The sequence below is a fragment of the Rhododendron vialii genome, chromosome 2a (genome assembly GCF_030253575.1).
Source record: "Rhododendron vialii isolate Sample 1 chromosome 2a, ASM3025357v1".
Lineage (NCBI taxonomy): Eukaryota > Viridiplantae > Streptophyta > Magnoliopsida > Ericales > Ericaceae > Rhododendron > Rhododendron vialii.
In genome coordinates, this window is record NC_080558.1 from 11862203 (window position 1) to 11888851 (window position 26649).

Consider the following 26649-nt stretch of genomic DNA (forward strand, 5'->3'; position numbering starts at 1 on the left):
CCTTTACCGATGCCATGACGCTCATGAAGCAGTATTAATGGCCATAGGGAATCGATAAGAGATGGCGATTATAAGGCTATGCAGGAATGAGTATCAGAGCATCAGTCACAAGCTCCCAGCATAAACCGCCCTTATGGTGTTGATACTTCCTCCAGTAGCTTTCCTACCCGTTACCACAGTTTTCTTATCCGGGCCGGGCTCGACAGAGAATATAGTTTATGAAAACAACAAAACAAAGGCCAGAACGTGGCTTGTGTAAATAGGTGGACGTATGGTTTCTGGCCATATTTCAAGACTTCATTGGATGTAAAATGGCGTTGGAATCTCACCCTCTCAAATATTGTTACCACAATTTCTTCTAAGGAACGAGAGCGACAAATTAAGAAACCAATTCCGGAACAATATGCATAGCAAAAAATAAATACACCTACCCCCACCTCGCCCCTGGACTATTCCAGTTGAGCACAAGAAGGGTAAGGATGCAAATCTAAGCCTGCTTACCCCGTTGAAACAACGTCTTTTGCCTTACACCTGTTTGAGTTTCTTTCTTATAAGGCAAGTGATTGATCAAGTGATCAGTGAGCAAGTGAGTGAGGCAAATTACTTTTCCTCGGTTCATTTTATTTGACAACACAAATTGCAAGAACTTAATTTCATGTAGTCAATAAACGGGTAAGGTAACACCAAGATTTTTCACGAAATTACCAGAAAATAGATCTTGGAAACAATGGTGACTTCAAACTAGCTGTTCTGCTAGTGGAAGAGAGGACCATTCATGCACTGATTCAAAGCGAATAGAAGGGCTCCAATTACCTATCATTTTACACGAGCATGCATCAATTAAGGACTACCTAGGACCTGAGACTTGTGGCGATGACATGTAGGAAAACGAGTTGTCTGAGCCCTTGGGAACTACAGTTAGAACTAGCATTTGCTTGTGGAAATAGCACCAACCCATTCTGCACATTGTGCGCTTCGATTCTTGGTACCTCCGTCCTTCTCTGGCCAAAAAATGGCAAAAAGCTGAGGGACTCAACCCGCGGCACACCCACTGGATATCCGCCTTCCAACATGCCAACTACATTAGCCATGCTCAGCCTCAGCGCTAGGTCTTGGTGCACACAACATAAAGCCACACGAATGAGTTTTTCAACCTCCTCCTCACTTGTGACCCGTCCCTCAAGTCTCGGGTCAACAAGCTCCAAGTACCGCCTTTGCTTGTGCATTTCCAAAGCAAACAGCGGGAAGAAAGTGGAATGCTCCAACCCTGACGGAGATGATGATTGGTCATTTTTTGTATTCCCGTTGTGTATTTGCAGTGACCAGTTCTTTCTTCCCCTAACTATTTCTAGTAACACCATTCCATAACTGTATACATCCGACTTATCGGTTATTGGAGAGCTGCTCAACCAATCTGGTGCTAAATAGCCTCGGGTTCCTCTCATGGTTGTAAACAAACCAGATTGCTCATGGCTAAGCAGCTTTGAAATCCCAAAATCTGATATTTTCACTTGTAGATTATCATCAAGCAGAATGTTTTCTGGCTTCACATCACAATGGATAATCTTCTGCTCACAAGAACTATGCAAGTACGCAAGACCCCGTGCTGTACCGAGGGCAATCTTAAATCTCTCTTCCCATTCCAGAACATATCCATTCCCAAAGAGCACCCGATCCAACGAACCTCGGTTCATGTATTCATAAACCAGAAACCGTTGCCTCCCTCATGCACAGAAGCCTCTTAGCCTAACCAAATTGGCATGGCGAATGTTCCCAATTATAGCAATCTCAATGCAAAATTCTCTCTTTCCCTCAACGCCCAAACTAGTAATCTTCTTCACTGCAACAGCGGATTCATCTGGTAGTGTGCCTTTGTATACAGTCCCAAATCCTCCAGAACCAACTTGTGTCCTGAAATTCTCTGTTGCAGCCACAAGCTCTTTGTAACCAAACCTCACCGGCAAACCTGGGATACCGTCTATCTCAAGCTCTATCAATGAGTTTCTAGATTTCCCTTTTTGGTACAAAACTATTCCAACCGCTACTAATGTGATTAACAGGAACCCAGATGAAGGTAACAGTACCAAACCTGCAATGGGGAAAGGTTTTTCATTTTTGGTAAGTGCATTTTCTCTACTATCATTTTTACTATATGGGCCTGCAGAAATGGTTACACGTTGAGCCTTTATGAAACCCATCCGATCTGTTGTAGAACTTCCAATAATTGAGCCCAAATGGTTTTCAAGCAAATAACAGGAACCAGAAGAATTATCATGGAACAATCCCAAACAAGTAAAATTCATTGAACAAAGATTTGCACAACTGGATAAGTTGACACCACGAACACGAGGCTCGCTAAAATCATTTAAGAAATAGTCCATGCCATCTCCCAGTTCCAGATAAGAAGTTGATACGTTTGAATCATAACCATTTCCACTAGCATTACAAGATGATGGCAAAGAATCATAGACAGGCGAACAACCTTCGTTCGTTTGGTTATTAACATGAAACCCTGGAGGACATGAGCATTGAAAACTAGACGAGGTGGGGAGGTGGGCACAGGCATGGCTGAACAAACTCCGATTTTACAGCAAATGTTTGGAATTCGACAGTCATCAATTGGACCGCTGAATTCCTCTACCCACATTGAGGTATTGGAGTTCCACCTTGAGCTATCGTAGTTTTTAATACTAAACCTGCCGTTGTAATTCAACTTAGCAATACGAAACTCAGACACAACCAAAATCAACTGGATCACAACTACAGAACTGCTTCCCTCAAATAGATACAGACCAGTGCCATTCAATACCATGTACGAAGCTGGAAGGTTCGAGACCTTGAAAACGCTTGTGTTCATCGACAACTTCCAATAAGTCAACCCATTCCAAGTCATCACCGCGTCGCCACCACCATTGTCAGTGGCAGTGAACCGGTAATCACCCATCGACAAGTTTAGGTCGGATATAGCACTCACCAGCGATTGCCCGACCGGTAACCTGTTTCGCATTAATCAAACAACAATCATAAAAACCTCAAACTATTAAATTGGCAGGAAAAAGTAACATCATGAACACAAGTAATACAAGATATGGTGAACTGAAGTTAGGAAAGTTAGGTATGAGACTAACTCCAAGTTATATTCACGTTGCACAATTGATGGGAAATCATGTGGAGAGAAGATGCACACTACAAGAAAATCGGGATCTAACAACGGTAAAAAACATTACTAAAAACCACAAAAAACGTTGCTAAAGGCAAGTTTATTTTTTTAAAATCTGGGATAAAATATATGACATGGCCTCCACGTGGCGCATGGAAGGCAACACAATAATTTTGCTCCTCTTGGAGAATCGAACCCAAGACTTTGAGTATGCGCGCGCGAGTGCGAACCAGCTGGGCTAGCCCAACACTTGTATAATATTGAGAGCCTTTTAATATTTATACTATGCAAACCGGTTGGGCTAACTTATGTCATTAGAGTTTTATCGATTTATTCTTAATTCAAGTTTTTAAATTCGGTTTATACTATACAAACACCTACTCTTTTTTTTCCAATTGGAACCGTCTATTTTTTACATAGTAAAGATAGCTACGCTTGTTCGGACAAATAAGCCAAAGTGGCTTATTTTTTGTCCTTATTCAAATTTTTTTTGCATTTGTTAGTTTCTCGTCAATTTTTTTGGGATTATTGCTTCGTCATGACGAGAGGAATCTAAAAAGTAAAAAATTTCAATCAAAACTTAATTTTTTTGAATAAAAACAAAAAATAAGCCAATAAGCCAATTTTTTCATCTTTATAGTCCGGTTTTTAGTAACGGTTATAGAAAACCGTTGCTATGTCCGGTTTTTAGTAATGGTTATGGAAAACCGTTGCTATAGTCTTGTAATCTAGTAACGGTTGCATGAAAACCGTTGCTATAGTCCTGTTTCTAGTAACGTTTTGCAAAACGTTGCTAAACACCATCTATACCAACGGTTTTTTCAACCGTTACTAAAAAAACCGTTGGGAGATCCCAAATTTCTTGTAGTGATGATACTCAAATGTTTTGCAGTAATCGGATTAGAGCCGTTAAATGAACCAAACTACTTGAGTTGGACTTGTGTTCAGCTCATTGAAAGCTCGTTCAAGATCAATTTGGGTCTGTTGAATCACCAAACCAAACTCAAAAACAGGTTTCGCGTATCCAAATCAATCCTGTGTTAAATGCTACTGAGTCAATAAGTCACTTGAGCTCAGTTTGTGTTAGGCTCATTGAAAGCTGATTCGAAGTTGGTTCCACTAATAAACAAACTTGTTAAAGTTTGTAAATTGAACTTGAATAATTGACTACTCGACTCGTTTATGAACACAAATATATATATATATATATATATATATATATATATATATATATATATATATATATATATATATATATATATATATATATATATATATATATATATATATATATATATATATATATATATATATATATATATATATATATATATATATCCAACCTTTCAAACAGAAAAATATTATGAACACAAATATATATATCCAAACACAGATGCATCATAAGAGTCAGAAGAGTGTCCATAGCATTGTTGGATTATTTGAAAATTACATAAATATAAGAAATACTTTTATGCACAACTCGCATTGTGCCCCTTCGATAGATGAAAACAGAAAAAAAAAAAAAAAAAAACATCAATATGATTTTTTTTGGTACCGTGCATCGAGCGAGCACAACGCCAATTAATAGAAAACATAATTTAAGAAAAAACATAGATATTTGGTACTGAAAAACCAAAAATAAGTAAAAGTTAGACTAGAAAATAAGAAATTTTGTAAATAAAAGTAAGTACGACCAATTTGCAAAAAAAAAAAATTACTACAAATGACGAATATGATCTAAATGTTATAACAGCGATAAAATGCAAATTATATTAACATCGATCATAAACTATGCCATCTTCATGCCCATGCTGTAAACAAACTTATTTTGAATACAGATAGGATGAAATAAAGTTTCATATTAGGAGACTTGTGGGTGTTCAAATTAATTCGGGATTGTAAAAAATGTTAGATAAACAAAGCAAATAAAAAAAAAAAAAAGCAAAGATTTTTATTTATCTTCGTTTGTCTAATAAAACTCAAGTCCCAATTCCCGTAAACCCTCTCTCCCACTATTCACACATAGACATGCAAATAGTTCCTTTTTATGTTCCCCTCTCTTAGTTTTAAGAACCACTCTCACATCCCAATATGATAGTCCATTACAAAAAGATGTGTAATTTTCAGACACAAAATAAAGTGTTTCTGTAAATGATTTTTTGAGTTTCTCTGCACTAAATTAAAGATCTCGATTAGCTCTGGATTTCTTTTTTTAAAGAAATCCGTAAACTAATGCTCTGATACCACTTCTGTCACGACCAAAAACCTATCTTGGAAGTCGTGACCGGCCATGCGGGTGTTAAGCCGCCGAAGGCCTGCTCATATTCTAGTTTAGGGATTTCTCACATCATTGTCATTTTAAACCATATAAGCAAAGTATGCGGAAGCGTAGAATAAATAACATAATTCAAGAGCTTCTAAGTGTACAAGTATAATAATTACAAACCATTAGACTACACATGATTCTCCACGGTTATTCTAGCACCCCATTCAGTCCACAATTTGCTATCTACCTTAACCTGAAAAATTGGAAAAGGTTTTCATAAGCCGAAGCTCTGGTGAGAAACGTATACCAAAGTTACAAGTTTGACCATGGAAATACCTCACTTAGTAAAATAATTCAAGAGCAAAACACATTTCAAATATTCTCATCAAATTCTCCAGTACATGCATTTTGATCCATAAGTTCATTTCTTTGGTCCAAAAGATGGACCCTTTTCATTTCATCTCCCTTTAAACTTTTGCACTTTTGAGCGATAATAGCATTCAATGGTATTTTTGCCAGTCGGTTGGGGAGCGACCCCATTGAAGAGTGGTAAGATATCATTACCCAGTGATCCCTGACTCATCTCCTACCTTATTACTTCACGCCACTAGTATCTTTACCCGTCCCCTAGCACTCGAGACACCGTTCGAATGAATCATATTATCACAAGCATGTACCAGTAACAATTCCAGTTTTCAAAACATATTGCCATGATCTAGTCTTTAACCGTGACACGTAAGATTTATAAACAAGCCATCGCAAGTATTTCTATTTAACAATAGTAATTAAACCAAGTAAGAAGCTCAAATCCCACATTTTTTTGCATATTCAAGCAATGGCATTTTATTCCAAAAATTTAGAAAAGACATGTAACTAAGGTATGCGCAACTCACCTTTAAGAAGTAGCGGTCACTTTACACGCGTCACCTCACTTTACGATACTTGCACCTAAACACATAATTATTGTGACAATTACTCACAAAATTACCTTCACTACTAACTTAGTTAAAGCTAGAGTAATATCATTTTTATGACTTAGTTTTGGGCATCAATCTTGCAACCCATCATAGGAAGGTTAAAGGCTATTTTTCCATGTTTCAAGCCTGGGGGCATACCATTATAACTAGAAAGCTAGGGTTGAATTGTGTCGTGTACTATACATAAAATACACATTTTAATGTAAATTAGAGAGTGAGAAAGTGAGATTACCAGAAGAGAGAGAAAAAGGGAGTTCGGTAATGGAGTCTTCCGACGAGTGGCGTGTTCGATGGGCTAGTAGTCGACTACATGAGTCGCTCTTCTTCTGTTTTTTTCTTCCTTAATTTGCTCTCTCTCTCTCTCTCTCTCTCTCTCTCTCTCTCTCTCTCTCTCTCTCTCTCTACGGTGGAAAAAAAAAAGGTGAGGTTGATATATATCCTAATTACTAAAAGTAATTAACAAATATAATATCCTTATAAATGAGTATATATACTTCGGTGGATGTTGAATCAACACCCAATCACCCATGCATGCCACATGTCACCACGTTGCACCATGTCGCACCACGTGGCACTTCGCGCCCGATCATCGCTATTCTGGTCTGTTCGCGTACAAATTTTGGTCTCCAAAAATTCTCATAATTTCAACATAGACAAATAAAAATATGAGGATCATTGTAGCGGTGTTCGATTTTCAAGAAAAAATCCTAAAATAGAATAACTCGTACCATTTATCAGATGCAACTCAATTGTCCCCTAGTATTTACAAAATTAAGTCAGAATTCCCACATTCATTCAGATCACGATACACTTTGCATAGCCTAACTTACTATTAGAATTAAATTAGAGTGTCGAGTTCCTATTCGGATCACGTGATTAGAATTTTAAAAGTCAAGATTTTACATTTCTCCCCACCTTAGGAAGTTTGGTCCTCCAAACTTGTATATAGCTGATAATAATCGAATAATAATGCGTCTTTCACAAAGCTTGAGTAGCATTTTTTTTTTCTTTTCTCTTTTGAGTTTTGCATAGTCAGCTGCTGGTTCAACACGTTTGTCACATTTGATATGCGTTGTTCTAAAATTCGCCAGACCTGTTGCTGGTCTGCTATCACCTTCAATTGTTGCTCTTCATGAGGCATATCGAGATTCTGCGACACTCTTCGTATAAAGCTTTGAAGAACATGTGGCTTATAATTGCTATTGATGTAGGCGAACTCCGTTGATAGTCGATGCTCCCTTTGACTTGAAAATTATCGAACAAACTTGCATTGATCAAGTCTTCTGGACTCAGAATCATTCACTCGTAAGTGATGGAAATTTTTTGAATCTAAACTCTGATTTTAGATATCAAAATTCGCACGATCACTTGGACATGGAGTTCAAAAGGTTGAGGGAGAGAGTAGTTAGTCTTTTAAGCAAAAAGTTACATCTCATACTTATTGCAAGGAATTTTTTATTTTTTATTTAATCGTGGCTTGAACTATCATCACATATAGCTTTCTCCCACTTTCTTATTCTCCATTAGTGTTTTTCCTATGCTTTATCATGGCTTGTCGTCATTGTGCTTCTATCCCATCTAAAAGTGTTGGAACTTGGGTGTGTATTTGTAAAACATTGAGTTTTTCACTAGTCCCACATTGGCTAGTCACAAAAATTTTATCTACTTTAAATGACTTTGCACACTAATGGATTTGTGAATGAAGACCCAAGAAGAGGTCTCGCGCGCTCAAGAAAATGGGCGGCAATTTGGAAAACTGATTCGGAAACCAGTTAACCGGGTGTGCGTCACGAGTTAATCGCGCAGGGGGGGGTGCAAATCCGGGATTTGAGCCTCGCGCACGTACTAGTAAAACTGATCAATCAAAGCCATCTGACTAAGAAAGAAAAACGTGTTTAAATCATGTGCTTAATCAGTGGGATTTTGATTTGTGACTGATTAAGAACTGATTTTCGGACTGATTAAAAAACATGTGCTAAATCAAAGCAATTTGATTTGGATTTGATTTTTGCTTCCAAAAATCAAGCCTAGCCTGCACCTATAAATGCAGACTTTCGGAATTGGTTTAAAACACAGAAATACAACTCTCTCTTCCACCCAAAAATGTTTCCTGAGTTCGAGCAATAGGTCGATTGTGTTTTTGTTTTTCGGTTTTTCTTCCGTGCAGAGAAAGCCGAGCAGAGGTACTGAATTCTGGGCTGTTTTATCCTGGGGACGGCGGGGCATTGACGAACTGCTTGCACAACCTGGGCAGAGCCGCGAAAAGTCTTAAAGAAAGCGACCTAGTCCGCGACTCAACCCAGCCGTCGTTCTACAAATTGGTATTCTGTTTTCAATAGCAGAATTCGAGGTAATCCGTTCTTGTTTTTAAGCAGTCAATACAACAATTTTAAGACGTTTTCAATCTGCCATGGATTCTGAAAACAAGATCTCTGTTACCACTACTGATATCAACAAACCTTTTCGATTTGAGGGGCTGCATTTTAAACGTTGGAAGCAAAAGATGTTTTTCTTTCTGACTACTCAAAAACTTGCTGCATACTGTGATTCGACTAAACCTGTTGCTGCGAATCCTCCTACTACTGAAAACACCAAAGAAATTTCTAAATGGACCAATGAAGATTTTTTGTGCAAGAACTATATTCTGAATGCTTTGACTGATGAGCTTTACGATTATTATTCCACCTTTGACTCCGCTAAAGAACTTTGGGATGCCCTCCAGAAAAAGTATGACACCGAAGAGGCTGGAACTAAGAAATATGCTGTTAGTCGTTACTTGAAGTTTTCAATGATTGATGAAAAATCCGTGGTTTCCCAGGCTCACAATTTACAGAAAATTGCACATGAAATTCTTACTGAGGGCATGTCTATTTGTGAACAATTTCAGGTTGCTGTTCTTATTGATAAACTGCCTCCTAGTTGGAAAGACTTTAAAAAGGATCTCCGTCATAAGTCAAAAGATTTTTCAATGGAAAGTTTGATTGTTCGGCTCCGAATTGAGGAGGAGGCACGGAAACAGGATCAGAAGGATGAGGTTCTCTTTGTTGCAAACAAAAAGAACCACAGTTCGGCTGTGCTCAAGCCGAAAGGAGGAATTACGAAGCCAAATCAGAACCAGAACCGAAACAGAAAACCAAATCAGAACAAGAAGTTACCCCCTTCTGGAGGCCAGGCTCGAAACACGGACTCTGTCCAATTTGTGTGTTACAATTGTAACAAGCCTGGCCATATGGCAAGAAATTGCAAGAACCCCAGGCGTCGCGCTCCACAGGCGAACCTGGTGGATGGAGAACCACTAGTGGCTATGATATCAGAGGTTAATCTGATAAGTGGTTCAGAAGGGTGGTGGATAGACACTGGCGCTTCTCGCCATGTCTGTTATGATCGCTCCTTGTTCAAAAGGTATTCTGAGGCTGATGATAAGAAAGTGTTGTTGGGAGACTCCCACACCACTAAGGTTCTTGGTACTGGTGAGGTTGATCTCATGTTCACTTCTGGAAGGACTGTCACTCTGAAGGAAGTCTTGCACACTCCAGAAATGAGGAAGAATCTTGTATCCGGCTACCTCCTCAATAAGGCCGGATTTATTCAGACTATAGGATCAGATCAGTATACTCTTACTAAAAATGGCATGTTTGTTGGAAAGGGTTATGCATCTGATGGCATGTTTAAGCTTACTATTGATATGAATAAAATTGCATCTTCTTCTTACATTGTTTGTTCTGTTAATATGTGGCATGCTAGGCTTTGTCATGTTAACAAGAAACTGGTTAAGAATATGAGCAACTTAGGTTTTATTCCTAATATCTCCTTAAATGATTTTGAAAAATGTGAATCATGTAGCAAGGCTAAGATCACAAAGAAGCCTCATAAATCAACTTTTAAGGAGACTGAACTATTAGATTTGATTCATACCGATATGTGTGAATTAGATGGAGTTCTCACTAGAAATGCACATCGATACTTTATCACGTTTATTGATGATCATTCAAACTATACCTCTGTTTTCTTGATGAAGCATAAGAGTGAAGCATTTGATATGTTTAAAATCTTTCTTAATGAGGTCGAAAACCAGTTCCAAAGAAAGATTAAAAGACTCCGTAGTGATAGAGGCACTGAGTATGATTCAAATGAATTCATTGCTTTTTATAAATCTACTGGTATTATTCATGAGAAAACTGCTCCATACTCACCTGAAATGAATGGAAAGGCAGAACGCAAGAATCGAACTTTATGTGAACTCGTAGTTGCGATAATGCTTAGTTCTGGTGCAGCTTCACATTGGTGGGGTGAAATTTTATTGACTGTATGTTATGTGCTGAATAGAATTCCTAATTCTAAGTCTTTGATTTCACCTTATGAATTGTGGAAAAATAAAAAGCCCAATGTGTCATATTTTAAAGTTTGGGGTTGTTTAGCATATGTTCGTATTCCCGACCCGAAAAGGTCAAAACTCGCGAGTAGAGCTTATGAATGCGTTTTTATTGGTTATGCTGTGAATAGTAAAGCATATAAATTCTTCGATATTAACAATAAGGTGATCGTAGAATCTATAGATGCTGATTTTTTCGAAGAAAAGTTTCCTTTTAAATCCAGAAATAGTGGGGGTGCTGAATCTAGTAGTAGTGTGCCTAGATTAGAAGAACCTAGAAACGAAAACTCTAGGGACACTGAGATTGAACCAAGGAGAAGCAAGAGAGCTCGAATAGCTAAGGACTTTGGTCCTGACTTTGCATTCTCTTTAGAAGAGGACCCCACTACTGTTAATGAGGCCTTGACTTCCCCAGACGCCGATTTTTGGCAAGAAGCCATAAATGATGAAATGGACTCGTTGGAGTCCAATAGAACTTGGGAATTAGTAGACCTTCCACAGGGCTGCAAAGCAATAGGCTGCAAATGGGTGCTTAAAAAGAAATTGAAACCTGATGGTTCTGTGGATAAATACAAAGCTAGACTCGTAGCTAAGGGATATAGGCAAAGGGAGAACATAGATTTTTTCGATACCTACTCTCCTGTGACTAGGATTACTTCTATCCGAGTCTTGATTGCCATAGCTGCTGTTCATAACTTAGTTGTACATCAAATGGATGTTAAAACTGCTTTTTTAAATGGAGACTTAGAAGAAGAGATTTATATGGATCAACCTGAGGGTTTTGTTGTCCATAGTCAAGAACACAAGGTGTGTAGACTAGTTAAATCTCTTTATGGCCTTAAACAAGCTCCAAAGCAGTGGCATGAAAAGTTTGACAGTCTAGTTGTTTCAAATGGTTTCAAAGTCAATGAGAGTGATAAATGCATATATTACAAGTCTGATAATCATACATGCACCCTTATCTGTCTGTATGTGGATGACCTTCTGATATTTGGCTCTAGCTTATCTGTCGTGAATGAAACCAAATTATTGCTTAGCCAAAATTTTGACATGAAGGATTTGGGTGAGGCTAGTGTAATCCTCGGAGTTAAAGTTACTAAATCTGCAAATGAAATTTCTCTTGATCAGTCACATTATGTTGAAAAGATCTTGAAGAAATACAATTACTTTGACTGTAAACCTGCTTGCACTCCTTTTGATCCTAGTATTAAATTGTTTAAGAACACTGGAGATAGTGTTAGACAATCTGAGTATGCTAGCATTATTGGTAGTCTTCGTTATGCTTGTGATTGTACGAGACCAGATATTGCTTATGCAGTGGGGGTATTATGCAGGTTTACTAGCAGGCCAGGAATGGAGCATTGGTTTGCTATTGAGAGGCTCATGCGGTATCTGAAAAGAACCATGAACCTTGGATTACACTATCAGAAGTTTCCCGCTGTTCTAGAGGGATACAGTGATGCCGATTGGAACACCCTTTCGGATGACTCCAAAGCAACTAGTGGGTATGTGTTCAACATAGCAGGAGGTGCAGTCTCTTGGAAGTCCAAGAAACAAACAATTTTGGCGCAATCCACTATGGAGTCTGAGATGATAGCACTGGCTGTGGCTAGTGAGGAGGCAGCTTGGTTGAGAAACCTCCTGTCAGAGATTCCCTTATGGGAAAAACCGATACCGACCATACTAATCCATTGCGATAGTACCGCGGCTATTGCAAAAGTTCAGAACCGTTTTTTCAACGGTAAGAAACGACAAATACGTCGTAAACATAGCACAGTTAGAAATTTCCTTTCTAATGGAGCTGTTAGAGTGGATTATGTACGGTCAGCAGAGAACCTGGCTGATCCTTTGACGAAAGGATTAGCTAGAGAGAAGGTGTGGAACACCTCGAAAGGGATGGGGCTAAAGCCCATTGAGAAATGAGTCATTTGTGATGGATACCCAACCTATAGACTGGAGATCCCAAGAAATAGGTTCAAAGGGAAAAACGAGTCACATGGTGATATGGTAAGAATCATGCTGTAAGGAGTTACACTCCAAGTCCATCCCTAAGAAGCATGACATCCTGTAGCGAAAGAGGTTGTGTTATTTTAACACTTAATGAGTTCTATATCTCTATGTGGAGTGGAGTACCTAGACTACAGGAGTACTCTCGATAGACTCACCTATATGAATGTTGAAGTGTGGCCGCTTCTCGGGAGAATTTGGGCAAATTCTCTAGGTCATTCATGAAACTGGGATATAAGCACATGGCCGTAAAGTGCTAGCTTTAAACATTACACATTAGTAGAGTTGTGTGTGTAGTGCTCTCAGACTTAGAGTTCAAGATCACAAGTCACTCTAGTTACTATCTGAAGCACTATCCCTATGTAAGGGTTCAAGTTGAAAGACACCTTTACTTATGCACAGCTTTATACCTTTGCTCGAATATTTTGTTTTAAAAATACAAGTGGGGGATTGTTGGAACTTGGGTGTGTATTTGTAAAACATTGAGTTTTTCACTAGTCCCACATTGGCTAGTCACAAAAATTTTATCTACTTTAAATGACTTTGCACACTAATGGATTTGTGAATGAAGACCCAAGAAGAGGTCTCGCGCGCTCAGGAAAATGGGCGGCAATTTGGAAAACTGATTCGGAAACCAGTTAACCGGGTGTGCGTCACGAGTTAATCGCGCAGGGGGGGGTGCAAATCCGGGATTTGAGCCTCGCGCACGTACTAGTAAAGCCCACGCTTTTTGCTAAAATAATTAAGCACGTTTTCAGTCAATCTTTTTCAAAATGGAAAACTGATCAATCAAAGCCATCTGACTAAAAGAGTGAAAACTGGCATTGTCACATCTCCCTGCTTTAGCTTTTAGAGTCCTTTTCATGTGTGTGCATCCAAAGCTTTCTCCTTTTCTTTTTCATCTTCCATAGGAACTTGCCCTTTGAGAGAAGTCTTGGAACTTCTATTTGTATCCAGCGAGTAGAGAAAAATACAAAACTCCTATCGCCACTATTAAATAGAGCCTCGACCTTTCCTGCGTTCTACCAATTTTCCCCTCCATCACTAGTTTCCCCTCTATCACTCATTTGGAACGTTCAAGAAATCGATGACTCAGAGCACTAATTTTCATAATAACCAAGAATTCAAGGAAGAAGAGTATTCATGGTTGACATGAGTAAGTTAAATGGGGCTCAATGATGACATATATAGAAGATACTTTGGAATTTATCAGATAGAGCATCAAGCACGATTTCGAGCATGCTACAAAGTTTGAAATCAAGAAAGTTCTCAGCTTGTTTGCAACAAATTTCTTACTTTGGATTTGCACTTGGACTTTGTTAGAATACGAATAGGGTTCAGAAGCGAGGGCATGGAAGAAAAGCATGATCAATTTCTGATTTGTACATACACTGAACCCACATAAGCCGAATAAAGTTGGTTCACAAAGAGTTTGAAAGGAGCTGGAAACAGAATTGCAAAGAGTCTAGGAATTAATCAATACTCATATGCACATCTTAGAATATATGATGAGGGCAGAGCAAAAGAATTTCTGAGATTTCACCATTAGAATTCACAAGAAGCTAACAAAACAAAATTGTACGAAGGCTCAAAAGAAGACCACAAGGATTCATTGAATCAAAGTTTCACCATAGACTTCAAAAGAATATCACATGGAGCAATAGATTCAAAGTTTCACAATAGAGTCCCAAAGAAAATCGGGAATAATATTGTAGGAAATTCAGTGACCAGTCTAGATATTTTTTATGAAACTGCATCGGCCGAACGCATTTCAAACCAAATATCCAAGATTAGTCATCTGATAAAGGCACAAATATAATCTGAAGAAGAATAAATAGTGCTCAAGGGCTATATAGGACAATCAGAGAATGATAGCTTTCATCTTGCAATGTGAGAGCTGCAAATAGTTATTGGAGTTCAAAGGATCAATGGGACAATTCTCCTATCTCATTTCGAAAGGAAGGACAGCATTAGAGACAATTATTTTCAAAAAGGTAGATGCAATGAATATGATCTCGATTCATTTGGTCCATGTTCAATAATAAGATATTCAACAGAGTAAATGATGCTAAGAAATAGGCAACGCTGATTCAAAATGTGGCCACCAAATTCATGTTTGATCACAAGAACCCAAAGAAGGAGGTGAAGCCAATGAAATAAATGAGACTCATCAATCAAGAGAAATATTGTATGTCATCAAAAAGATCGAACAAAAATATCTTATGTCAAGAGGACTTATTGACAGTTGACACAATGAGCAAAGCGAATAGGCTTCGTCTATATGAGTGTGATCTTGTAGCTCTAGATTCTTGGGAGAGGTACACTCAATACCTATGATTCCACTGCGCACTCTGATTACTTTTTTTTTTTCAAGTCGTTTCTTCTCTTTTTTTATGATATATTCTGTAGATATAATTTACTCAGGTCATCCCATATGGGAATTTAGCATCATATCTCATACCTTCCGTTAAATACAAATAACGCCTTAACGCTGACTGCTTTCTAAGATCCACATCTCATAATTTCACACGATCTATTCCTTGCTTTTTATGTAATTTGTGACTACATTTTAACAGTTCACATTACCCATATTCACAAAAGCCTCCTTCAATATACAGTGTTGAGTCTAGAATAAATATCAAGCCAAGGCATGATGCTACTTAGTGTCCACAAAGGTTTTCTCATAGCTATTCTTGGTTACTTACCAACTACAAGTTAGCCAATATCACGGTTGTTTACTCATTTAAATGTTAGGTTGCTAAGTTAAATCAAAATATGTCATGACCAAAGATTCAAAGATGGTATCTCTCTTTAGGATCTTTCTTCTTAACTAGCTTTGTTTCTTGTAGTACCCAAGAAAATAATTTTCCATCAACCACGGTCAAACTTCGGCTATCATTTTGTAAACATGACGTTACGTTAAAGATAGTAAGATAAGCACATAAGACACAAAAAGTTGTGTGCTCAAACTTAGTAGACAACCCCTAAAGCTCTGGATTTTTTTTTTTAAAGAAATCCGTAAACTAATGCTCTGATACCACTTCTGTCACGACTCAAAACCTACCTTGGAAGTCGTGACCGGCCAAGCGGGTGTTAACCTGCCGAAGGCCTGCTCATATTCTAGTTTAGGGATTTCTCACATCATTGTCATTTTAAACCATATAAGCAAAGTATACGGAAGCGTAGAATAAATAACATAATCCCAGAGCTTCTAAGTGTACAAGTATAATAATTACAAACCATTAGACTACACATGATTCTCCACGGTTATTCTAGCACCCCATTCAGTCCACAATTTGCTATCTACCTTAACCTGAAAAATTGGAAAAGGTTTTCATAAACCGAAGCTCTGGTGAGAAACGTATACCAAAGTTACAAGTTTGACCATGGAAATACCTCACTTAGTAAAATAATTCAAGAGCAAAACACATTTCAAATATTCTCATCAAATTCTCCAGTACATGCATTTTGATCCATAAGTTCATTTCTTTGGTCCAAAAGATGGACCCTTTTCATTTCATTTCCCTTTAAACTTTTGCACTTTTGAGCGATAATAGCATTCAACGGTATTTTTGCCAGTCGGTTGGGGAGCGACCCCATTGAAGAGTGGTAAGATATCATTACCCAGTTATCCCTGACTGCATCTCCTACCTTATTACTTCACGCCACTAGTATCTTTACTCGTCCCCTAGCACTCGGGACACCGTTCGAATGAATCATATTATCACAAGCATGTACCAGTAACAATTCCAGTTTCCAAAGCATATTGCCATGATCTAGTCTTTAACCGTAACACGTAAGATTTATAAACAAGCCATCGCAAGTATTTCTATTTAACAATAGTAATTAAACCAAGTAAGAAGCTCAAATCCCACATTTTTTTGCATATTCAAGCAATGGCATTTTATTCCAAAAATTTAGAAAAGACATGTAACTAAGGTATGCGCAACTCACCTTTAAGAAGTAGCAATCACTTTACACGCGTCACCTCACTTTACGGTACTTGCACCTAAACACATAATTATTGTGACAATTACTCACAAAATTACCTTCACTACTAACTTAGTTAAAGCTAGAGTAATATCATTTTTATGGCTTAGTTTTGGGCATCAATCTTGCAACCCATCATAGAAAGGTTAAAGACTATTTTTCCATGTTTCAAGCCTGGGGCATACCATTATAACTAGAAAGCTAGGGTTGAATTGTGTCCTGTACTATACATAAAATACACATTTTAATGTAAATTAGAGAGCGAGAAAGTGAGATTACCAGAAGAGAGAGAAAAAGGGAGTTCAGTAATGGAGTCTTCCGACAAGTGGCGTGTTCGATGGGCTAGTAGTCGACTACATGAGTCGCTCTTCTTCTCTTTTTTTCTTCCTTTGCTCTCTCTCTCTCTCTCTCTCTCTCTCTCTCTGTATACGGTGGAAAAAAAAAGGTGAGGTTGATATATATCCTAATTACTAAAAGTAATTAACAAATATAATATCCTTATAAATGAGTATATATACTTCGGTGGATGTTGAATCAACACCCAATCAACCATGCATGCCACATGTCACCACGTCGCACCACGTCGCACCACGTGGCACTTCGCGCCCGATCATCGCTATTCTGGTCTATTCGCGTACAAATTTTTGTCTCCAAAAATTCTCATAATTTCAACATAGACAAATAAAAATATGAGGATCATTGTAGCGGTGTTCGATTTTCAAGAAAAAATCCTAAAATAGAATAACTCGTACCATTTATCAGATGTAACTCAATTGTCCCTTAGTATTTACAAAATTAAATCAGAATTCGCACATTCATTCAGATCACGATACACTTTGCGTAGCCTAACTTACTATTAGAATTAAATTAGAGTGTCGAGTTCCTATTCGGATCACGTGACTAGAATTTTAAAAGTCAGGATTTTACATCTTTTTTGAGCAAATATTGTTAAACTTAGCAACCTTTTGGCTTTGATTATACCACGGTGGATACTCTAACATTCTAGAAAATTAAAATTGGGGGGCTTTGTGAAGCAATACATTTTTGAATATGGAAGTGATAGATAGTTAAAAATGGGTGAATATTTTGGATAAAAAAAAATCGTGATCAGGGAATATTTAAAACTTAAAGTACTTAACCATGCAAATCGGGTGGTAGCCAAAAGTTGAAATGCACCATATGCCCTCCAATAATTCTATGTATTTCGAAAGAGTACTTTCAAAATATTCCAAAAAGAGAAATTTATGGTTCAGATTTACTTAAATATTTATATCACGCATATTAAAGTGAATCTAAACCATTAATTTATACCCCTTTCGAGTTATGTAGCATTAGTGTATACCCGTGCACAAAGATCAAGACTCAAATGCCGCTATCAACACTAACAACTAACACTTCTTGCCTGTCAAAAAAAAGAAGAAGAACCAACAATACCGTTGTCCGCTAACAATAGTGTCGGTGGGGTAATCAAAACTTTCCCATAACGACCGATTAAAATGGTCGAACAGGACCAGATTTCCAGACTCCTGTAGCTGAAGCAGGGAAACCAGAGAGCTAAACGGCGGCGTAGACCACTCGAACTCCCCGCTGCGGTCTTCCATGTAGAGACCGGTGGCGTTGAGGCGGACGGTGGTGTTGATGTAGCGGACGAGGGAATTGCGGCTGGCGGACCACACGGTTGTGCTGGAGGCGGCGTGGACGACCGCCAGGTAGGAGGTGTAGGTCATGGCAGCGGAGAAAGGTCCAGCGGCCAGGAGGCCGACGTTATTATTGCCGACTTCCGCGTAGGAGCCGGTGAAGTCTGGGGAGAGGCAGTCGGGGAGTGGGGATGAGGTGGGGAGATGGATGAGGTGGAGGAGGAGGGGAATGAGGAGGGGAGGGATGGAGAAGGCCATGCAAGATGAGGGGAGAGAGAGAGAGAGAGTATAGGTACTGTAACTCTGTTGTGAATGAATGGCGGGATTAGCAACAATGCCAATTCCAAACACATGCACAAAGAAAAATGTGGCCAACACAATTTTGGCCAAAGCTACTTTTATAAATATTGTTCCGTGCATATCGACCCACATCTGTCACATGGATACATATATTGTCATGTCTGGAATTACATTGTTAGACCTTTTGAATACACAAATACCTCGACAAACACACGATACGATAGAATAGTAGCCTATCGTGTAACATGTGTGATGTGGACCCCACAAATCATGTGCGTGTGTAGTTTTATATAGTTTGGAAAAATGACGGCCCATGACGTGTTTTGATAATTAATATCCATCAAGGACTTGCTGAGAATATTTTTTAATCTTGAAAATGTCCTTAGCAGATATTAATTATCAAAACACATCATTCGCTATCATTTTCCTTTATAGTTTTTTGCACTTGGAGTAACATTGCATACTAATGTAGAAACGTAGAGCAACTCATTTCGGTCATTCTTTATTTCTCATAATAATGCTTAGACACACATCGAAACATACATGTTTGCATTTGTATGTGTGATGTATTTGTGTCCCCTATGCATTCGTGGGACCCATAATTTTTCTGACGATTGTATATATCATTGTCAGGACGTTTGTTTCTTTTGACAATGCTTGCTATCTCAAGACCATAATGAAAGTAATCGTTGGGAGTATCATGTGAAAATATCACATGAAATTTTGATAGCACTCACAAATTACTCGATAAACAACGGGTAACAGGGCAGAGTAACATCAACCCGACCCTGATGGGATTTTCATATTTCTCTCCCGAACCTGCCCCAGTACCCAAAATTTTGATGACTACATGTCTCTATCGGGGTGGGGTAAGGCGACTTGCCATCCTTAGAAATGACAAACAAAACACCAAAACGACAAAATACCAAAAATATTAATTAGCGCGAACCCACAATGTCACTCATGAAACGACAAACAAAACACCAAAACGACAAAATACCAAAAATATTAATTAGCGCGAACCCACAATGTCACTCATGAAGGCGATCACAACCGCTCCCCCTCTTGTCGCTGAAACCAGTGGTCTTGTTTTGGAGTCCCCTAAATTTATTTTTAGGATGATTCAATTATTAAATTAAAACTTGTGAATGATTTTGTTTATGATTGAGAAGCTAAATGCAACTGTTTGTGAGGATTTTTATCCAATTGATTTCTAACAGCAGATTTTTGGTTTATAGCAGCTCTCTATCTCGAAGGAGTAATTAATTGGTGCCTAAATTGTTTATTCCTTAGCTTGTACATTAATACTGGATTCTATTTTTCTCTCTCTTCGTTTCTCTGTCTAGATTGTCGAGATTGAAAGTCAAAGCAAAGAAAATAAGACGGCGGAAACAAAGAAATTGGGTTAATTATGGTACTTTTTTTTAATTCTCTCTCTCTGTCTTTCGTAATTTCTTAGTGGTTGCTTTATCTCTGGATGCCCAAGTTCTACTTCACATTAGCCGTTCAAAAAAGTTCTAATTTAGTAATTCATTAGCCGTCACTTTTTTTTCTCCTTTCTGCATAGATTTAGAAACGAAGAAATTGAAAGAAACAGAAAAGGAATGGGTCAATATTTTGAAGGATTGGTTAAGGCTTTGGTGGAAGTTGTCGTGTTTGAGACGGTCTAGAAAAAAAGGTTAGGGGTGGAAATCGGGGAGCCTGCTGTGTGTTGAATTTTGGCAATGGACGATTAAAATTTCATCTCGACAATAAATGGATGGGCAGCTGAGATCTGTTTGGTTGCGGGTTCATGCCAATGTTGGTGACTTTTTGGTACGATCTTTTTGGCTGCGCGTTCATGCCAATGTTGCGCGCATTGGTTCCACTGGCATTGATGTCATCTAGAATATTTAGGTTTTAAGTTAGGAGGGGGTTTTCTAGTTTTTGTGTTTTGCAATCTATTATACGAAGTATAAAATTCTAATGATTGAAAGTACTTGAAATTTCATTAGTACTTGCGGAATATAACATCCATACAGAATTCAACCGGGCAAAAAAGCAGCAACTACTGGAAGGGGTGTAGCTCTCTATAGAGCGCCCTGCAGAGCATATTGAATCGTCCATCTCGGCATTCAATAGTCGGGATTGTAAACAAACTCTTCTAGGGAAGAGTTAACTCTTTCTTGGAATAGTTCATTTTTAATCCAAACCGTTGAGAATACTTTTAGACGATTGTGGTGCTGCACTACAGCACTCTACAAGGAGCATTTTTGCAGCATCCCCGGATTCCTGAAATTACATGACAATAACATAGTCAACTCATACCAAGTACTAACATATCCGAAATATATAGATCACAACAAGCGGCCCCTACCCTTCCATCCTATTCCCAGCGTCGATAGAACACGTCAGTAAACGGGTAAGGTAACACCAAGATTTTTCACAAAATTACTAGAAAATAGATATTGGAAACAACAGTGACTTCAAACTAGCTGTTCTGCTGGCGGAAGAGAGGACCATTCATGCATGGATTCAACGCGAATAGAAGGGCTCCAATTAGCTATCGTATTACATGAGCACGCATCAATCAAGGACTACCTAGGACCTGAGACTTCCTCCGATGACATGTAGGAAAACAAGTTGTCTGAGCCCCTGGAACTGAAATTAGAACTAGCATTTGCTTGTGGAAACAGCACCAACCCATTCTGCACATTGTGCGCTTCGATTCTTGGTACCTCCGTCCTTCTCTGGCCAAAAACGGCAAAAAGATGAGGGACTCAACCCGCGGCACACCCACTGGATATCCGCCTTCCAACATGCCAACAACATTAGCCATGCTTGGCCTCAGCGCTGGGCCTTAGTCCATCTCCAATGCTTCAGTTTTTGCTTTTGTCATCATATGTTAGAGCTTTATTGCCCTTGCTTACTGGTCATATCAATTGAACTCCCCTTTATAGTTCACTATTACCAAATTTTAGTACATGGTACGCATAGTTTTCAAAGATGGTATGCATATTTTTGGTGCCTGGTACTCATGTTTTTGGTGAATGGTACGCAATTTTTTTGACTCATCAGTTACTCATTTTGTTTGGTGAAGTTACAAATAGGGGTGTGGTAAACCCAAAAACAGTTACGCATTGTTTTCGTTTCCAAAATTTGTCACCAAAGTTTTTCGGAAAGCAGATTTAGTAACCTACTTGTGCACCTGAATAGTCAAGTACCTGGGGGAAGCTGAAAGGAGATCAAGAATATGGTTGGTTATTTCTGTGACTGTATTATGGCTTCTTGAGTAGTGGTGTAACTGAGAACATGATAGATAGGTTTCTAGATGCATGGCAATGTAATCACGAGGTGCTTTTCAATATGAGGAGTTGGAGGATCCGGCAACTGTGCTGTGCAGCCCGTACTACGCAGCGTGCTGCACAGCAAAACGACGTCGTTTTGTTGCTGTGCTGGTCCTAATGTTTCAGCCAACAAGGGCTCTGTTTGGCGGCCCAAATATCTGCAATTTCGCATTATACCCACAAAACAAAACGACAGCGTTCAGCAGAGAAAAATCAGAACATCTCTCCCTAATCCCTCATTGACTCCCACCAAAACCATCGACTCCTCCTGTCAAAACCATCAACTCTTGCTGCTCTCGTCAATGACTACATTCAAATGACTTTTAGAGAGAATATTCATTGTCCATCTATACGATAAGCTCTTTTACTTTTTTGACTTTGTTGAGTGAAACCAACATCTAGAACAGAGACATCCCAAAGCAGGAGAATTTGGAGGCTTTCATGTCATTTAATTTTAATCTTTGCGAAGCTGTGGCTACGTGGGAACAGGTGAGCCTGCTAGTTTGGTCTCTTAACAATCAATTTCCAGTGTCGGATGCTCATATCGTCATCCAAATACTCTGTTTTGATTTGTGCCCAGTGGAATACATTTGGTATACAGAGAAGATTGGGACAAATTTCAAACGCTACATTTGAAATTGTTTGGGTTTGATTTGTTGCCTAGTGCACTTTGCAATTTGGAATACTTTGTTTTGTGGGTATAATGTGAAATTGCAGAAATTTGGGTAGCCAAACGATGCCTTTGTTGGCTGAAACATTTTTACGAGCACAGTAGCATAGCAAAACGACGTCGTTTTGCTCTGCAGCACGGGCTGCACAGCACAGTCCCCGGATCCGAGGAGTTGGGCCAATCGGCTTTGCATAGACATAGGTATTGAATGTTATCTTCTGTTACTTTGGTTGAAGCAAGTTACAGTTTGGTGTGTAATTAAGCCATTTATTGGAATTTTTTTTTTTACTTTTCCTAGCTTTTTCTTGGGAGAAGTGTTCTTTTCCATTTTTTTTTGGCCCAATCCCTGACTTCACAACACCCATCCCCCGTGAGAGCAAAACTGGTGGGCATGCTGACTACCATAGCGTACATCGCTCCGGGCCTACAAACGTCTCGTTAGATCCCTGCTAAGTACTTGATAGGTGGTTCCATAAAAGCTAGTCAGGCAAAACCAGTAGGGAAAAAAAGAGTCCTATCATCTTCAACTTACCACGAGATGTTAGTCACTATGCCCAAACATTGTTAGTTTGTGGTCATCGCAGTCGTGTTGCCTATGTTACGTATTTGTTTGATTGCTATGTGGGCCTACCTCACGTCTAAGAGTTAAATCCTAGACCTCATAACCCAAAGGGAAACTACATACACCGTAAGGTCAAACTCCAAGGTCTAGGAGGCGTCTCATTTTTATCATGCCCGTCATCTCATTTAGTCCCCAATTTTATGAACGGGGCGAGTTCGAACTGGAAAATTGGCAAGCTTTGTGCACGGGAAAAATGGCAGCTTCTTTTTTCTGCATCCTCAAGCAATTTAACTCATTTTATCTTTCTTTTGCTTTGGATTGAAAAAAAGAATTTTCTTCTCCATCTTCCTCCTTAAATCCTTGAAGAAATTCATAAACCCAGAATTGCCATTCGTCATCAACAAAGGTAAAAGAAAATATCCTCATTAAGAAATATTTTAATTTTCAAAGTTCTCTTTTAAGTCAAAGTCTCATGATCCAAATGTTTTTTTTTTTTTTTTTGGGACCAGTAACGTCCGCATTATTGTACTGTGTTTGGTTGGGTTTGTTAATAATATTGGGTTGATCTGGTTTCCTCAAAAAAAAAAAAATGTTACGACATTAATTTAAGTTCGTTACTGGATCTGTTTGGTTGACAGTTCTACCCCCCAGCATACATGCATATTTTTATTGGTCTGGCCACTTCCCTCCCACCGGTGATAATATCATTGCTTTGTGCAAAGAAATTACTGAGAAAATATTCAGAATTCAAAAATATATGGCTCGGACTATATCATAGTTGAATTGAAACTATATACCAAAATTTTTTTGGGTACTTTTCAACCAAAGAACTTGACTTCTTCGTTATGGAATTCTGGTTCTGCCGTTTACGCTACGCGTGATTTTCTAAAAATCAAAACATGAAGAAGTCATTAACAACTTGTTGTCAACATTTTGCATACAAGTGGGTGTACTCCATTGACTATTGTTCAAGTATGATGTTTCGAAGCCCAACCCATAGACCATGGTGACCACCTTGGCGGGCTGCTCACGCGGGTCCAGCGTTGGACCACTATATGAAAATGAATGGAACAAACATATTTACAGATACATGATACATCTTCAAAAAAATAAAAAATAAATACAGATATAAAGATAAATAAGTTATGATGAAAAGCCAGCCACATTTACTCTTTTTGTGAATTCAAATGCTGCTCAAGACTTTGTGTTCATTTCTTCCCTGGATTTGAAATAATTTCAGTTTCTGTCAAAATCCTAGCAAATAACTAATCTACTTCTAAAAATATAGATATATACTTGAACTGAATTCAGTGACAGCCAATTTACCTTACAAATGCAAAAAGAATTTCTTGTGGTTTTTTTTTTTTAATTTTTTACATACAAATATGTTTGGTTCTAATGAGTACTCATAATCCCGTGGTTGTTCATGAGCTAGTGAGAAAAGACAGGATCTTTGAAAGGGCAAAGTAGTAAGCAATAAACACAAGCCAGGAGTTTATTCCAATCTGAATGTTACATATGGGGGTGGCCTCCTTTTGTAAGCACTAGGAGATGCCTCCTCACAACAAGTAAAGCTAGCATAACTTATTCCTTTAGTCAGGAATCACTTACAATTTTAGACAATCATATATTTTCTATTTTAGACAGGAATATATTCGTATCTTACAACAGATGCTACAGACAAATAACTTTTACTCCCCCTATGGAAATGAGATGAAGTAAAGATAAAGCAACAAATATTCTTGTAGCTTTTCTTTATTTCATTTCATCTTTATTTCATCTCACACTGCACACTTTACTTTTATTTCAACTCAAAAATTTTTTACTTTTACCCATATATTTTTTGAAATATCCAAGATTAAATGTGAAAAGGCTGGCTTATTTGGCTTAAACTTGAATATTTCACAAAATATTTGGGTAAAAGTAAAAAAATTTGAGTTTTCTAATTCCTTTCGTCGAGACGAATCAATAATCCTTAAAGACTAAAAACTACTGAATACAAAAAAAAATTAAATAAAAACAAAAATATATTATTGGCTTAATGGCTTAGACAAACCACCCCTACATGCCCTCTTCTTCCTTTTCTTTTAACTGACCCATACTACGTGTTGTAAAAAACAAATAAAGAATTTTGCAAGTAGATAAACTAATGGACACAATATACTTACTACCTAAGAGAAACAGTAGAAAAGGGAAAATGGGAGGAGCTTTGCTAGGTAGAATAGTTGGCTTGGGTGGGAACACGGAGTAGGCAACATAAAACTTGGGAAGGCGGGATTTAAGGGTAAAAGTAACTAGGGTCCAAGTCTACATTTTAGGTTAGTATTTTTAGGATGAGGAGTTAGAATTGGTATATACTCTATCCGTTCATAAATGAAAGTTTCATATATTCTTTTTCTTGTTATTTTTTAAATTAAAAAATCAATTATTTTTGTGTATTAGTTTTTGAATTTTTTGCACCAAATTAAATTACTCGTCGAGATTTTTAATACAGTGTGAAAAAATTTGAAAAATTATGTACAGAAGTAGTTAATTTTTTTATTTAAAAAATAGAAAAAGAAAAAGTATAAGTGCGTAGTTGCGTACTGCACATGATAAACTAATAAAATTCTATATATTCAACACTCCTAATGCACACATTCAGTTGCACACGCATAAAATTTAACGAGATGTCATATTTCTATAAATAAAATAAAAAAAAAGAAAAGAGAAGAAGATGTGCAACTTAACAAAATGACTTTTTTTCCAAATAAAATGTATTTACAAAATTCAGAGCATTACAAATTTTGCACAACATTCAAAACGATGCCGTTTTGGACCTGTTGTTTTTCTTTCTTTTTTTACAACAGATCGTTTTGGACTGTTGTGCAAAAATGTTACGAACAATGCTACACACAAAATAAAAACACACACAATATTTATAGAACAATCCAAAATGACGTTTTGAGTTGTTCGTTTTAAGCTATTGTATAAGTGTTGTGTGTATTTTTGTTGTGTATGTAGAGTTTTGAAAATGTTATATATGTAGCATCTCTCCACTCAATGTGTCACAGTCGCACCCATGTGAGTATAGATGTGTAATTGGGTGTGGTGTAAGGTTGTTCACGTTTCGGATCAAATCGGATCAGATTCCTAGGAATTCGAGGAGCAAATCGCTAGTCATGGTTTTTTTCAAAATACAATATGTGTGTCCGGACCAAACGTCCTACAGTCCAATTCCAATCCAATCCGTTACTCACAGATCAGTTACGGTTTTATTCACGAATTACGTTACGTAAACAAGCAAAATATATATATACACACACACACCGATGTCAAGATTACAAATTTTACATTCAATACCAATTTCCAAGTATCAATTTTCCACACTAAATATCCGTTC

The 26649-nt window shown here is 37.9% G+C and overlaps 1 pseudogene; it reads right to left on the bottom strand.

The window, feature by feature from the left end:
• Window positions 1-847: 847 nt before the first annotated feature.
• LOC131316615 (G-type lectin S-receptor-like serine/threonine-protein kinase At5g35370) lies at window positions 848-18332 on the bottom strand (annotated as a pseudogene).
• Window positions 18333-26649: the final 8317 nt, after the last annotated feature.